Genomic DNA, 17241 nt, shown 5'->3' on the forward strand with positions numbered 1-17241 from the left:
CTGATAACATAAAGTCAATTAACACACACTTTGTATGTTATATACATTATACACTATATTCTTACAATGAAGTAAGCTAGAGAAAAGGAAATGTTATTAAGAAAATCATGAGGAAGAGAAAATACATTGACAGCACATACATGTATTTACTGAAAAATATCTGCGTAGAAGTGGACCCGTGCAGTTCAAGTCCACGTTGTTTGAGACTCAACTGTAGTTTTTGCAAAGAGGGCAATACAACAAAATCATATGGATTATTTTTAGTTAATTATGGCTGGTATTTTGAAAAACATTCACAAGTCTATAGCTTTCTTACATTCCAAATTTTCAACAATAATCATGTTTGATTTCTACAACCAGGAAAAAAGATTTAAAAAAATCCAACAACATTTGTGCATATTCTTTGGATTGTTAGAAGACAGAAGAGATGAACATAAAATGTATAAAAAGTGAGAACACCAATAAAGTTAGAAATCCCTGAAATATATCATTACACTGTTAAGCTAGAGTTAATAGTATCCACTGCATAACTGCTTCTTTTCTATACATCCTCAAATTTCCAAAAGTAAAGTACTTTATTGTAAAAATCAGCACCATACTGGTTGCCCTGTACCCATGCAGAACATTGCTACAATAGAGTCATCAATGTAAAACTGACAAAGGTACTTGATTTGAATCTTGTCCATTTTTATAAGCTGTCATGAAAAACCAGGAAAAGAAAACAGCACAGAGGAACTTTCACAGCAACCCTAATCATAAACTCCATAATTTCTGCTGAAAATGAATATTAGGTACATGAATACCCTAAGCAAAGGACTAATATAGCCTGATAAACTACAGATCAGGCTTAAAAGATATAAATATTTGTAAAAAGTTCTTAAAGGTACTATGAGACTGCATATACAATCTTCTTCAAAAAAAAAAACAAAAAATAGGCTATTAGGTTACATTTTAAAGATACCTAATCTGTCCTTCGGGGAAAATATCATTATTGTAACTCACCATATCCTTCCTACTAAAAGAGAAGAGTAAAAGACATTAACAATCCTATAAACAGCAAATGAGATCTAATTTGTTTCTGGTTCCACAAAAACAGATCAGAGAAGCATATCATTTATTAAGCTACTGAGGGCTGAATGTAAAAGATACATAATTTTTGTAGGTGATACCATTTTATTCAATCCTAAAACATAGATCGCTAAGAAAGCTGATGAAACTAGAATAAAAACCCAATATACTTTAAAATCTCAGACCCAAAAGGATTTTCAGAATTAAGTAACTGCTCCACATTTGCAAACCACAGTCAAATAATTGACAATAACATCAGTCAAGCCACAGAAAGAAGATGGGGGAAGGGTGCTGATAATCACAGCATATTCAGTATTACTTGAGGAATGCTCCTTGGAGGAACGGTGATGATGTCATAGTATTCCATCTTTTAAGAACCTTCAGATTTTCACAAAAAGGACATTGTTGGTCTTAAGCAACTGCTTCAATACCATAAAGCCCTTTTCCCTACATGTTACTCAGAGGGTTCAGGCTTAGAAACCAGCCAACTTAGTCAAATGTTCAATTACTTTAGAGAAAGAAAAATTGCCTCTTTACACAGAATTGGCAGAGACAGATTACACTGTCTACTATGTCTTCCCTCAAAAGAAACACACATATACACAAATCACTTTACCAATAACTGAGAAATGTCATCAGTAAGATAAATTTGACATTACAGGAATTCACATCAACCTTAATTGACAGAGAACTGATTTGATGCCTGGTGCTTCAACCTACTTGTAAATATTATACATTATAATTAAAAAAGTTTAAGGTTGGAAGAAATTAAGAGAGTATTTGGTTTCAAAAGGTCACATGCCTTTTCTCAAAATCACAGGGCAAATTAGTGGTGGGAAATACAGAATCAATTACCTGAACCACTGTTTACTACTTCAAACTGAAATGAAGAGAAAGGTGAAAAGCAAAAATAATATTATTAAAGAAGTCACTGGGTTGTTGGGTAGGAGAGAATGCATAGGGCAGTATTATGAATATTGTTTAATTTTGAGCATTGATAAAGATATGAAGATTCAATTTTTTTTATAAAACAAGATATAGGTGTATAAGTAATATGTAACCATTTATATAAAAATAAAAAATATATCTGTATACACACAGGTAATCTATGGAGGGATTCATCAGAAATAGGGGTGTTTAGGAGACTTTTTTTTTCCTATGAATCCTTTCTACCTTTCAAGTTTTTATTCCCCAAATGCATGTATTATTCTTCTTTTAATTTTAAAGAGAGATACAGGTAATACTCTTTTCAAGAAAGGCCTTACAGGGACTTCCCCGGTGATCCAGTGGTAAAGAATCCGCCTTGCAATGCAGGGGACGCAGGTTCGATCCCTGGTCAGGGAACTAAGATTCCACATGCCACGGGGCAACTAAGCCTGAGCGCCACAGCTACTGAGCTTGCGCACCTCAACCAGAGCCTGCATGCCGCAAACTACAGAGCCCACGTGCTCTGGAGCCCACACGCCACAACTACAGAGCCCACACGCCCTGGAGCCTGCGACAGAGAAGAGAAGAGAAAAAACAACTAGAGAAGAGAAAAAAACCCGCATGCCACAACTAGAGAGGAGCCGGCGCACCACAATGAAATAGCCCAAGTGCCTCAAAAAAACAAACAAACAAACAAACAAAAAAAACCCCCACGTGCAGCAACTAAGACTCGATGCCGCCAAAAATAAATAAAACAAATTTTTAAAATGTATTAAAAAAAAAGGTCCTTACTTACACAACCTTATTAGTTACTCCAATTAGACTAACCAAGTGAAACTTTTGCGTACCTTTCACATCTTAGATGTAACAAGCACTTAAAATCTTTATAATTAAGATTAGGGAGGGACTTCCCTGGTGGTCCAGTAGCTAAGACTCTGTGCTCCCAATGCAGGGGGCCCAGGTTTGATCCCTGATCAGGGAACTAGATCCCACATGCCTCAACTAAAGATTCCACATGTTGCAACTAAAGATCCCACTCACAGCTAAGACCTGGCAGAGCCAAATATATAAGTATTTTTTTTTAAATCACAATAAAAGAAAATTACACACCAATATCCCTTATAAGTACAGATACAAAAATTTTCAACAAGATATACCATGAGCAAATGAGATTTATTCTAGGAATGTCAGGGTAGTATATGAAAATAAATCAGTGTACCATACCATATTAATAAGATGAAAGAAAAAACAATCATCTCAACAGAAGCAGAAAAAGCATTTGACAAAATCCAATACCCTTTCATGATAAAAACACTCAACAAACTAGGAAAAGAATGGAATTTCCTCAACCCACAGGTATCGTGATAGTTAATGGTGAAAGACTGAAAACTTGCCCCCTAAAATCAGGAACAAGACAAGGATGTGGCTCTCAATACTTCTATTCAACATTGTACAGGAAGTTCAAGTCAGGGCTTGACAAGAAAAAGAAATAAATGGCATGTAGACTGGAAAAGAAATAAAATTATCTCTTTTCACAAATGACATAATCTTATACATAGAAAAACCTAAAGAATCCACAAAAAACTATTAGAACAAATGAGTTCAGCAAAGTTTCAGGATACATCAATACACAAATATCAGTTGTACTTCTATATACTAGCAATGAATATTCCGAAAATGAAATTAACAATTCCATTTACAATGTCACTAAAATAAAACAAATATTAATAATAATATATTTTAAAAGTACTTAGGAATAAATTTAACCAAAGTGCAAGACTTAGAAAATGACAAAACATTGTTGAAAGAAATTAAAGACCTAAATAAATGGAACAACATCATGTGTTCATGGATTGGAACACATAAAATGGTAATACCACCTAAACTAATATATAGATTCAAAGTAATCCCTAACAGTTTCCAAGCTGTCATTTTGCAGAAATGAACAAGTTCTTTCTAATATTCATGTGTAACTGCAAGTGACACAGAATAGCCAAAACAATCTTTAAGGATTTAGAACAAAATTGGAAGACTCACCCTGCCCAATTTCAAAGCATACTACAAAGCTACAGTAATCAAGACAGTGTGGAACTGGCATAAGGATAGGCATATATACCAACAGAAAAGAACTGAGAGTCCATATTTACAGTCAAATGTATGGGACAATAAACCCATACATATATGGTCAAATGATTTTCAGCAAAGGTGTCAAGACCATTCAGTGGGAAAAGAAGTCTTTTCAACAAAAGTTGGTGAGATAACTGGATATCCACATGCAAAAAAGAATGAATTTGGACCTCCTCTTCACACCATATATAAAATTTAAATCCAAATGGACCAAAAATGCAAAAGCTAAAACGATAAAACCCTTAGAAGGAAACATGGGTGACAACCTGCAAGACCCTGGATTAGGCAACAGTTTTTCAGATATGATTCCAAATGCACACGCAAAGAAAAAATAGATAAAATGGACTTCATCAAAATTTAAAAACTTTTGTGCATCAATGGACACCAATCAAGAAGGTAAAAAGACAACCCACAGAAGGGGGGAAAATATTTGCAAGCAATATATTTGATAAGGGTCTAGTATCCAGAACATATAAAGAACTCTTGGGACTTCGCTGGTGGCGCAGTGGTTAAGATTCCACACTCCCAATGCAGGGGGCGCAGGTTCAATCCCTGGTTAGGGAACTAGATCCCACACGCATTCCGCACCTAAGAGTTTGCATGCCACAACTAAAGAGGCTGTGTGTCTCAACTAAGGAACCCACATGCCACAACCAAGACCTGGTGCAACCAAATAAATATTTTTAAAAAGAACTGTTAACTGGGTTAATCCAATAAAATAACTCAATTAAAAATGGGCAAAGGATTTGAACAGACATTTCTCCAAAGAAGATACACAAATGGTCAATAAGCACATGAAAAAATTCTCAACATCATTATTAATTACAAATCAAAACTACAATGAAATACCATACCATACCCACTAGAATGGCTATAATCAAAGAGGCAGAAAATAACAGGTGTTGTGGAGGATGTTAAGAAATTGGAACCTTCACACATTGCTGGTAGGAATGCTAAATGGTACAGCCACTGTGGAAAAGTTTGGCAGTTCAAAAAGCCAAACACAGAATTACCACATGACCCCACAATTCCACTCAGCAAATCCATCTTGCATTTCCCACCCAGGATAATGGCATGGCTATTCCTTGTGTCTCCGAGGTCAGAAAACTAGATGTGACCTAAAAAGAAACGAAATTCAGTTGTTTGTAGTGAGGTGGATGGACCTAGACTCTGTCATACGGAGTGAAGTGGGTCAGAGGGAGAAGGACAGATACCGTATGCTGACATATATATGAAATCTAAAAAAAAAAAAAAAAAAAGGTTATGAAGAACCTAGGGGCAGGACAGGAATAGAGGCGCAGATGTGGAGAGTGGACTTGAGGACACAGGGAGGGGGAGGGGTGGGCTAGGACAAAGTGAGGGAGTGGCATGGACTTGTGTATACTGCCAGATGTAGAATGGATGGCTGCTGGGAGGCAGCCGCATGGCACAGGGAGATCGGCTTGGTGCTTTGTGACCACCTAGAAGGGTGGGATGGGGAGGGTGGGAGGGAGACGCAGGAAGGAGGAGATATGGGGATGTGTGTATGTGTACAGCTGATTCACTTTGTTGTAAGGCAGAAACTGGCGCACCATTGTAAAGCAATTACACTCCAATAAAGATGTTTAAAAAAAAAACCCAAAAAACTAGATGTGACCTTTTAATTTTTTTCCCTTCCTCTTTTTCTCCTCTAACATCAAGCTAATACATTGGTAAACCCAACAGACTTGCATCTCCTCTATTCACTGTGGGTAGCCTAGTTCAGGCCTTAATCATATCTCACCTAGACTAATGCAGTACCTCCTATCTGGACTGTTTGTAGTTTCATTCTCTCCAATTCATCTTTCTTACTGTTTCTCTAATTTTTTCATTAATATATATAAGTACAAACTAAGGCAGGAAATTCTTTTTTTTGGCCATGCTGGGCGGCATGTGAGATCTTAGCTGCTTGACCAGGGATCAAACCCATGTCCCCTTGCAGTGGAAGTGCAGATTCCTAACCACTGGACCACCAGGGTATTCCCAGGAAATTCTTAAGAAAAGTCACAAAATTACTGCTCACCTTTTTATTAAATTCAAATAATGCCATAACACTTAAAGAATAAAGTTCAAACGGTATATAAGGCATTCAAGAACTCCACAATCTGGCCAAATCCTTCCTTTCCAGTCTTTTCTCTTAGTGTATCTATCCCTTAATCATAGCAATGTCCAGCAAAAGCCTCCATGACACCTGAAATACTGTCTACATTCTTAACCAACCTATCCTACTATTTCCAATACAGCTTCAGAACTTCAATTTGAAATTAGTGATTCCTTTCTCTTTACTATATAAATTTTCATTTTGTATCTCTATTTTAATACATATTTTTAATCTCGTTTTTTTTTTTAACATCTTTATTGGGGTATAATTGCTTTACAATGGTGTGTTCGTTTCTGCTTTATAACAAAGTGAACCAGTCATACATAAACATATGTTCCCATATGTCTCCCCTCTTGCATCTCCCTCCCTCCCACCCTCCCTATCCCACCCCTCCAGGCTGTCACAAAGCACCGAGCCAATATCCCTGTGCCATGCGGCTGCTTCCCACTAGCTATCTACCTTACTACGTTTGTTAGTGTGTATATGTCCATGACTCTCTCTCGCCCTGTCACAGCTCACCCTTCCCCCTCCCCATAACCTCAAGTCCGTTCTCTAGGAGGTCTGCATCTTTATTCCTGCTTTACCCCTAGGTTCTTCATGACATTTTTTTTCTTAAATTCCATATATATGTGTTAGCATACGGTATTTGTCTTTGTCTTTCTGACTTACTTCACTCTGTATGACAGACTCTAGGTCTATCCACCTCATTACAAATAGCTCATAACCTCGTTGTTTACATGCCTTATATTCCCAGGCGGTATCATAAGGTTCTAGAGCTCCTGCATACATAGAGCCTAACAGTTTTACACAGCCAATCAAAAAAAGAACAGTTTGTTGAATGACTATTTAAATACCCTATCATTTCATTTATTTCTAAGACTCTATGCAAGTTTAGGTACGGGTAGATATTTTTAAACTCATTCCAATTATAAAAGCAGATAATTCATTTTTTTAAAAATAAAAATAATTTTATTAAGCATATAACAGTTATTTCCATGTAGATTTCAAAATAACTTCAAATCTATCTGCTTCCTACATATTACCCATCTTGCTTCTGGTGCCTGCCCCCTACTGGGTGAGGCTGGTCTAGAGGCTTGTGCAGACTTCTTGGTGGGAGGGGCCAGTGTCTGCCTATTGGTGGATGGAGCTGGGTCTAGGCCCTCTGGTGGGCAGGGCCATGTCAAGGCCTGTGTCTAGAGGTGGCTGGGGGCTCAGGAAGTCTTCAGGCAGCCTGTGTGCTAAAGGGTGGGGTTGTGTTCCCACCCTGTTGGTTGTTTCGCCTGAGGCATCCCAGCACTGGACCCTACAAGCTGCTGGGTGGGGCCAGGTCTTGCTGCTAATGACCCAAGCAAGATGTCTGCCTCAAGCAAGAGTTCACAGAAGAACATTACCCGATACCTCTGCCACCAGCGTCCATGCCCCAGGGTGAGCCTCAGCCACCCGCTACCTCCCCAGAAGACCCTCCAAGACCAGCTGGTAGGTCTGGCTCCTAGGAAATCACTACTTTTGCCCTGGGTCCTGGTGTGCACGAGACCTTGTGTGCACCCTCCAAGAGTGGAGTCTGTTTCCTCCAGTCCTATTGAGCTCCTGTAATCAAGCCCTAATGGCCTTCAAAGCCAATGCTCTGGGGGCTCCTCCTCCCGATGCCGTACGCCTAGGCTTGGGAGCCTGACGTGAGGCTTAGAGCTCTCGCTCCTATGGGAGAACTTCTGAAATACAATTATTCTCCAGTTTGTGGGTCGCCCAATCAGGTGGTATGGGATTTGATTATATCACAAGTGCACCCCTCCTACCAGCTGTCTCATTGTGGTTTCTTCTTAATGTCTTTGGATATAGAATACCTTTTTGGTAGGTTCCGGTCTTTTTTATTGATGGTTTGTTCAGCAGTTAGTTGTGATTTTGGTGTGCTCGGGAGAGGAGGTGAGCTCAAGGTCCTTCTACTCCACCATCTTGTCTCTCACCCCCACATATTACCCAGCTTAATTGCTGGAATTACACTGAGCTCGTACTTTAAGACAAAATTTTTCTCTAAGTTAAAATTTAAATTTAAATCTGTGATTACTTTCCCAAGATCAAATCTACCATTAAATTGTTTTGCTTACAAATACAGTCATGTCCCAAGGAATTACACTAATGTAAAATCTATATAATAGAATTTGCATGATTAATTTTGCAAAGGAGGGAATGGTGACTCAAATACTGTATCCTACTTTGTACAGTCAGTTCTGCTATAACATTTATTTTTAAAACAATTGTAGTACAATGTGAATTATTCATTTACTTATGTGCAATTTCATCCCTGAGAAACACTAGATGAGTGCAGCAAACTGCACCCAGCTGAACCAAGTCTATTAATTGTGTTTTCTTATTTTCTGTATTTTCAATGTTCTGGTCCTCTCAGGGCCAGTCAATTCTTAGAGACAGCAAACAACTAACCTGAGATCATATCTTTCATATGTAAACCAATCAATCCAAAATCCATATTTCCAACTACCTCTTTTACCTAGCTCTTACACTCCAGGCCAGTATTCCCCTGCCCTAATCACTCCAGGGCCAGGTACCAGACCCTTCCTTAGGACAGCCCCTATAGCTCAGAGACCACTGAATTATTAAAAGTAGCCAATCCTAAAACTGCTTAACCTGCCTCGCCCAGTTCCTCCCACAGAAACCACAATAAAGGCTCTTGCCATATTTTCCTCCTGCTCCCTCTGCCTCCTGACCAACCTGGTGCTTCCCTGTGTGGCCTTAGATGGCTTGGTGTCCCACCTCCTCTTGGGAACTGAAACAAACTATCTTTTCAATGACAGTCATCTTCTGAACTGTTGGTCTCATCATACCTGAAAAATAGTAAAACCTACATTTTAAAACACCAAGCCATATAAGAATAAACAAAACACACACACACACCTTAAACATATATTAGCTACCTTAGTTCACCGCATGTGTTATATACATGCCCAACCACATCTGGTGTTAAAGTTTTCTATCTGATTTTAGATAACCTGTCTTTTGTCACTTCACAATAACTCCCACTAAATCAACTTCCACAACAAACCTAAGGTCTCTTTCAGTAAGTTCTGTATTTATTGTAATATTTATATATTTATTAATCATTTAACATGTGTAAAACTATGCTGTTTTTATTAGGTTCCTATCTTTTTTTATGTGACACTAAAGTTTTTGAGTGTTGGGCTCCTAACCCCATTTTTCCCATAAGCCCTGTAGTTTTCACTACATAATTTAGCATAACATGGTGATTTTTTTAGGAACACACATGTTGTGTTATAGCAGAACTGACCATACTTGTATCTGAGGTTCAGTATTATTTTCTAAGAGATATAACGACTCTGTAAACTGTATTTTCTTTCTAATAATATTGCAAATTCCTTAATCGTAAGATACCAGTTATATAGTTCTCTGGTATATATCAATAAATATTAATTTGCTACTGAACCCAAATAACTGTTCTAAATACCTTCTAATAGGGTTCACTGAGGTATAATTTACATTCAGTAAGATCCACCCATTTTAAAGGTACAGTTCTGATATATGTATATACGGTCTTGATATCACCACCACAATCAAGAATACTTCCATCACCCCCAAAAAGTTCCCAATACCCTTGGTCCAATTTTTGTCACTATAGTTTTGTCTTTTCTAGAACTTCTTATAAATGGAATCATACGGCCTTTGGTGGCTGGCTTTTTTCATTGAGTATAATGCCTTTCAGATTCATCGACGTTATTGCTAAGTAGCATTCAAGTGTATGGATATAATACAATTTGTTTATCCATTCTTCAGTTGATGTTCACTTGAGTTTTTCCATTTTCTGGCTAATATGAATAAAGCTGTTATGAACATTATTTGTATGTGTCATTGTTAGCACATGTGTTTGCATTTATCTTAGGTAAATTCCTAGGATAGGGATTGCTGGTAAACATACATTTAACTTTCTAAGTACGAACTGGCCACAACATTTTGCTTTCCCACCAGCAATATATGTTGTTAACATCCTCACAAACACTTGGAGTTTGTTGGTCAGTCTCTTTTCATTTTAATATGAACTAAATAAACATTCTTTACTTTTCCATATAATTAATCTGATAAACCACTGAAATTAATTAGATGTCAAAGACTGCTAAAATGGCATCAAAGATACAAAAAGTAATCAACCTACAATAATTTAAAACTTAACCCTACTCCAGGGTTACAGAAATAGAATTTGGAACTGCAAGAAACCATGGAAGTAAAGCCTATACTTTTAGCTGAGGAAACAAAGACAAGAAGTAAAATTACTCAGACAATAATAATAATAGGGACTTCCCTGGTGCTCCAGTGGTTAAGACTCTGCGCTCCCGATGCAGGGGGCCCAGGTTTGATCCCTTGTCAAAGAACCAGATCCCGCATGCCACAACTAAAGAGCCTGCATGCTGCAATGAAGATCCCGCGTGCCGCAACTAAGACCCGGCACAGCCAAATAAATAAATAAATATTTTAAAAAAGAATGTATGAGAAATAAGAATGTATACTGATTCACATTTCTGGAAAGCAATGCAGGACAAGGTATCAAGAACCTGCAACGAAGACCCAACATAGCACACACACACAAAAAAAGAACCTTAAAAATATTCCTGCCCTTTGACTCAATTCTACCTCTGGGAATTAAAGAAATAATCATAACAAATACGTTCATAACACCATTTAATGATCTTTATCACTAGAGAGGTGACTAAATGAATCCATTTGATGAACTTCTTTAAAGCCATTTAAAAATTTTCATTTTCCAAGAATATTAATGGCATGGGGATGTTGCCACAATAAAAGCTTTAATAACAGGTTGACTATATTGTATAAATGCAATTTTGAAAAAGAATAAGTAATGTGCCTTAAGCACATTATTGTGCCTTAAGCACTACACTAAGTATATTGCATCCATTATTTAATTTATCCTCTTAAAGGCACTAAGTAGCTCCTAAGTAGAGATGTTATGAAAATTAAGATTTTACATATAATATACTTAGCAAAGTACCTGGCACAAAGCAAACAATAATGTTTACTTTTACTATCCCCACATTAAAGATGTGAAACTCAAGATTCAGAGAAATTAAGTGATTTGCTAAAATCACACTGCTAATAAGTGGTAGAACAGAAATCTGAACTCAGGAGGTTTAATTCTAGAATCCCCATTCTTAACTACTATCCCATATACTGCCTACATATTAAAGATACAGAGAAGCAATAGTAAAGGAAAAATACACAAACAGTGATATTTCTAGGTGGTAAAAAATCAGGTTTTTATCTTCCAAATGGTCTACATCTATACACGAATTACTTTTTAAAAAAATAAATTTATTTTTGGCTGTGTTGGGTCTTTGTTACTGTGCACAGGCTTTCTCTAGTTGTAGCGAGCGGGGGCTACTCTTCATTGCGATGTGCCGGCTTCTCATTGCAGTGGCTTCTCTTGTTGAGGAGCACGGGCTCTAGGCGCGCGGGCTTCAGTAGTTGTGGCTCGCGGGCTTAGTTGCTCCACGGCATGTGGGATCTTCCCAGACCAGGGCTCAAACCCGTGTCCCCTGCATTGGCAGGCGGATTCTTAACCACTGCGCCACCAGGGAAGTCCCTATACATGAATTACTTTTAAAACTACTTTTTTTCCAGAGAACTTTAAAATATCAGTAACACAAATGCCAATATTACAATACCTAGAAGTTTAAAAATCTGCAACAAAAGCTTAGTCTTGTTAGTTCAGTATCACAGTACTTTCAAGAGCGGCAATATATTTTCTGGTAAAGAGGAACCACTGATCTAAGCTCAACAATAAAAATCTAACAACTTGAGAATAGTTTTTAACTTATTTAAGAACTATTCATCAGACCTCTTTTGTTTTCCAAGAAAATTTTAAAATAATTAAAATACCCAATATGCCCAAATATATAAAGCAAAACTGTGGTGATTTATCAGCTCATCATCAAATGTGATGGGGAAATAAAGAAAAAACACTTCCCTTCCGGTATAGCTATTCCCATTGCAGATCTACAGTAATTTGGGTAACTGTAGTTTAGATAAGCCAGGAATAGTTCCTTTGTTACCAAAAGGAAGGAAATATTTAACTTCAATATTGAAAAGAGATTACTTTTAAATTGTTATTTTAGACTTAGATTAGCACTTTGTGCCTTCTTTTCACTAGTCTTTCTCCAGGATCTATTCTTGGTTCTGTCATTCTCCAAAGGAGAACTGTCCTAATATACTTGCCTTGTGGCTTTCTAGACTGCAGAATCTTTCCACATTCTTTTATTAGCTCTAATGATTAAGAGTCAAACTCTATTTACTTTCTTTTTTATTACCAGTAACTCAAGAGACTACAACTGTGATGAAGCCCTGAAAAAGTTGTTATTAGGAACAAAAGAATGAGCAAGCTTATTTATTCACTACATACAAAGTTCAAAGGTACTATTAACACCATGTGTTTGACATCTCCACTTGAATAACTCAAAGACACTTCTAACTCAACATAATCTAACCTCTTAGATTAGATAACATAATCAATCAACAACATAATCAATCTTCTTTCTGTGCGTCAAATATAAAATAAAATGAACCAATCTAATGTATCCAACTGGACAATTCAGAAACCTAAGAGTTATTTTTTGACACTTCCCTTTCCTTCACTCATAACCCAATCCATCATCATGTCTTGTAGTTTTGTCCTTTTATATCTTTCTTAAATTGGTCCACTTTCCTCCATCTCCACAATCACCTACTTATTCTATCCAGGCTATTACTTTACCTTACCCGGGCTACTTATTATAACAAACTCCTAAAGGGTGCCACTGCATCCACTCTCGGCCCCCCTCCAATTCATTTCATCTACTACAACCAGAATGACCTTTCAAAACGCAAATCTGATTATGTCATTCCCTCTCTTTAAGTGCTCGATGCTTTTACACTTTACTTTGGTCGAAACAAAAATCCTTACCATGACATTCAAGAAACTGAATGGTCTGACACTACCTACCTCTTTAGCCTCATCTCCTTCCAACCTCCAGTGCTCTGACGACATGAGCCTCTCAGTTTATCACTATGCTCCTCTTTCTACAGAGCTCTGAACACACAGTGACTAAAAACACAGGTTCTGAAATCATATTATTTAAGTCCCCAAACTGGATCTGCCAACATACTAGCTGTCGGCAGTTAACTTCTTGGGCAAGTAACTTAATCTCTCTGACCTCAGCTTTCCCATCTCTAAAGTAGGGGAAATGATAATACCTATGTCATGGGGATTTTGTAAGGTCTGAATGAATTATGTGCAGAAAACACAGTGCTCAAAATTATTAAGTACACTTCATGCCAAACTCCTCTCCATTTCAATTTCTGGTTGTCATCTCCACTGGGAAACTTTTCCCAACCCAGTTCTTCTTCCAGGCAAAATTAATTGGTTTTCTCTGTGAGTGATACCTCCATTAAATTTGCTTATACTCAATTAGCACTTACATCATCTCACTGTACTGAATTATTTGTTTACATATCTATCTCACCTAACCACTAGGTGAGTTCCTTAAAGGAAGAAGCTACCTTATTTATCTTTGAATCTTACGTACCTAAAAATGTCTCTCATAGGGCTTCCCTGGTTGTGCAGTGGTTAAGAATCCACCTGCCAAGGCAGGGGACACAGGTTCGAGGCCTGGTCTGGGAAGACCCCACATGCCGCAAAGCAACTAAGCCCATGCGCCACAACTACCGGGCCTGAGCTCTAGAGCCCGCGTGCCACAACTACTGAAGCCTGTGTGCCTAGAGCCTGTGCACCTAGAGCCCATGCTCCGCAACAAGAGAAGTTACAACAATGAGAAGCCCGTACACCGCAACAAAGAGGAGCCCCCTCTCGCTGCAAATAGAGAAAGCCTGCGCACAGCAACAAAGCCCACATACAGCCAAAAATAAATAAATAGATTTATTTTTTTTAAAAAAGACATACCATGCAAACACTGTTAAGGGTACCAGGCTAGCCTTAGGTATACACCCAAAAGAATTGAAAGCAGGGGCTCAAAGATACATATACCAATGCTGGAAACAGCATTATTCACAATAGCCAAAAGGTGGAAACAACCCAAATGTCTATCAACAGATGAATGGATAAACATGTGATATATACATACAACGAAATATAATTCAGGCTTTTAAAAAGGAATGAAATTCTGAGACATACAACAACATGAATCAGCCATGAAAACATTATGCTAAGTGAAATAAGCCAAACACAAAAGGACAAATACTGTATGATTCAATTTATATGAGGTACCTAGAATATGCAAATTCAGAGACAAAAAGTAGAATAGAGATTACCAGAAGCTGGGGGAGGGGGAATGGGAGTTATTTTTTAATGGATACATAGCTTCTGTTTGGGATGATAAAGTTCTGGATACGAATAGTGGCTCTGGTTGCACAACACTGTGAGTGTACTTAATGCTACTGAATTGTACACTTAAAAATGGTTAAAATGGTACATTCTGTGTTATGCATATGTTAACACAATCTTCAAAAAATGTTTAAAGATTGCTGGAGTAGCCATATTACCAAAGGACCTTCCAGAGAAGGAAAATTACCAAAGAAAAAAAGGGGTATTTCACAATGAGAAAAGGACAATTCATCAAGAATTTACAACAATCCTAAATGGGTATGCACCTAATAACAAAGGTTCAAAATACATGAAGCAAAACTGAAAAGAAAAATAGAGAAATGAATAATTATAGTTGACATTTCAACATTCCTCTCTATAACTGAGAGAGCAAGTACAGAAAAGCAACAGGTGTACAGAAACTTAACACTCAAAATAATTTGACCTAATTCACATTTAAAAAGCACACCATCAATAAATGCAGAATACATATTCTTCTTAAGCTTTATGGACCATTAACCAATCTAGACTATACACTGGGCCATAAAACAAGTTTCAGTAAATATAAAAGAATTAAATTCACACAGAGTGTGTTCTCTGACCACACAGAATTAAATTAAAAATTAAATTAGGAACATTGCTGCATATCTGTATATTAAACAACATATTTCTAAATGACATGATTAATCAAAGAGCAGGACACAAAGGAAATTAGAAAATATTCTGAACTGAATAAAAGTGAAAACATGATATACCAAACTCTGGTTCACAGCTAAAGAAGTACTTAAAGGGAAATTTCATAACATTAAATCCTTATATTAGAAAACAAGAGGGTACCTTCCCTGGCAGCCCAGTGGTTAAGACCCCTCACTGCCAATGCAGAGGACGTGGGTTCGATCCCTGGTCAGGGAACTAAGATCCCACGTGCTGTGCAGTGCAGCCAAAATATAAAAGAAAAACAAAAGGAAAAAAGATTTGAAATCAGTAACGCAAGCTTCCAACTTAAACAAACAAGAAAAGAGCAAATTAAACACAAACATAAAGAAGGTAATAACAGGGATTTCCCTGGTGGCGCAGTGGTTAAGAATCCACCTGCCAATGCAGGAGATACGGGTTCAAGCCCTGGTCTGGGAAGATCCCACATGCCGCGGAGCAACTAAGCCCGTGCACCACAACTACTGAAGCCCACGCGCCTAAAGCCCGCGCTCAAGAAGAGAACAAAGAAGCCACCTCAATGAGAAGCCCGCGCATCACAACGAAGAGAAGAGTAGCCCCTACTCTCTGCAACTAGAGAAAGCCCGTGAGCAGCAACAAAGACCCAACTCAGCAAAAAATAAATAAATAAAATACATTAAAAAAATTTTGTGACCTTAGTTTATAGAAAAATTTCTTAGATATAAAACCAAAAGCACAACCCATAAAAGAAACTGATAAAGTAGACTTCATCAAAATTGAAAACTTCTGCTCTTTAAAAGATACTGTTAAGAAAAAACCAAGCCACAGACTGAGAGATAATACTGGCAAAACATGTATCTACCTAATAAAAGGCTTATATACAAATAAATAATTCATGACTAAATAATAACAATCATAACTAAATAATAACAAACAGCCCAATTTTAAAATGGAGATGGGCAAATAATTTGAACAGACACTTAGCTGAAGAAAAGTATAGATGGCAAGTAAGCACATGAAGAGACATCAAGGAAATGCAAACCAAAATCACATGAATCTCCTCCCCATTTAAGGGATGGGCTAGACTTAGTGACTCACTTCCCAAGAACAGAGTCGGGAAAGGGAATATTAGTAACTTTACAGTGGTGAAACCTGGCAAACACTACATTAACCAAGCGAGGAAGGCTAACATCATCAGTGTTGTCATGTGGCTATCTTGTACCTCCAGATATGACGTGATAAGAAAGGCACTAAGGGACTTCCCTGGCGGTCTACTGGTTAAGACTCCGTGCTTCCACTACACGGGGTGCAGTTCGATAAGATCCCACATGCCGTGCAGCAAGGCCAAAAAAAAAAATAAAAGCACTACACCTCTACAGTATTCTTCCTCAAAACCCATCATTTCAGGCTAATCATGAGAAAAACACCAGACAAACCTAGACTGGCGGACATTCTTCCAAACAAGAAGGACATACAGGACTGAGAAACTATCATATTCCAGAGGAGACTGTGACAGAAAGAGAACATAAATGGAAAAACTGGTGAAATCCAAATAAAGTCTGAGTTAATAAGTAATATGCTCATGTCAGTTTCCTTCTTTCTTTTTTTAAATTGAGGTATAGTTGATTTACAACGTTGTGTTACTTCACGGTGTACACCAAAGTGATTCAGTTATACATATATATACATATTCTTTCCCATTATGGTTTATTACAGGATATTGAATATAGTTCCCTGTGCTATACAGTAAGACCTTGTTGTTTCATGTCAGTTTTCTTAGTTTTGACAAAAGTACTATTAAACACACAGTCTCAGGATATTTATTAATTATAAAGGGGAAAATCACAGTAGAGAAATCCAACAGATACCACCTTAAGCAAAAAAACCACGTTAACATCAACAGTAAAACATACCAACATCATGTATCATATCC

At 37.4% G+C, this 17241-nt stretch overlaps 1 protein-coding gene across 2 annotated transcripts in view; it reads right to left on the reverse strand.

The window, feature by feature from the left end:
* The window catches only part of TAOK1 (TAO kinase 1), a 140250-nt gene that overhangs the window by 95931 nt on the left and 27078 nt on the right, over positions 1-17241 (reverse strand). Inside the window, exon 2 of one of the 2 annotated variants that reach the window (XM_079903960.1) lies at positions 8966-9078. The exons of the other annotated variant lie outside the window; for it this stretch is intronic. The gene's annotated coding sequence lies outside the window, so the exon portion shown is untranslated. The remainder of the gene's footprint in view (positions 1-8965; positions 9079-17241) is intronic. 2 annotated transcript variants of the gene reach the window in all.

This window comes from Stenella coeruleoalba, assembly GCF_951394435.1.
Source record: "Stenella coeruleoalba genome assembly, chromosome: 19".
Lineage (NCBI taxonomy): Eukaryota > Metazoa > Chordata > Mammalia > Artiodactyla > Delphinidae > Stenella > Stenella coeruleoalba.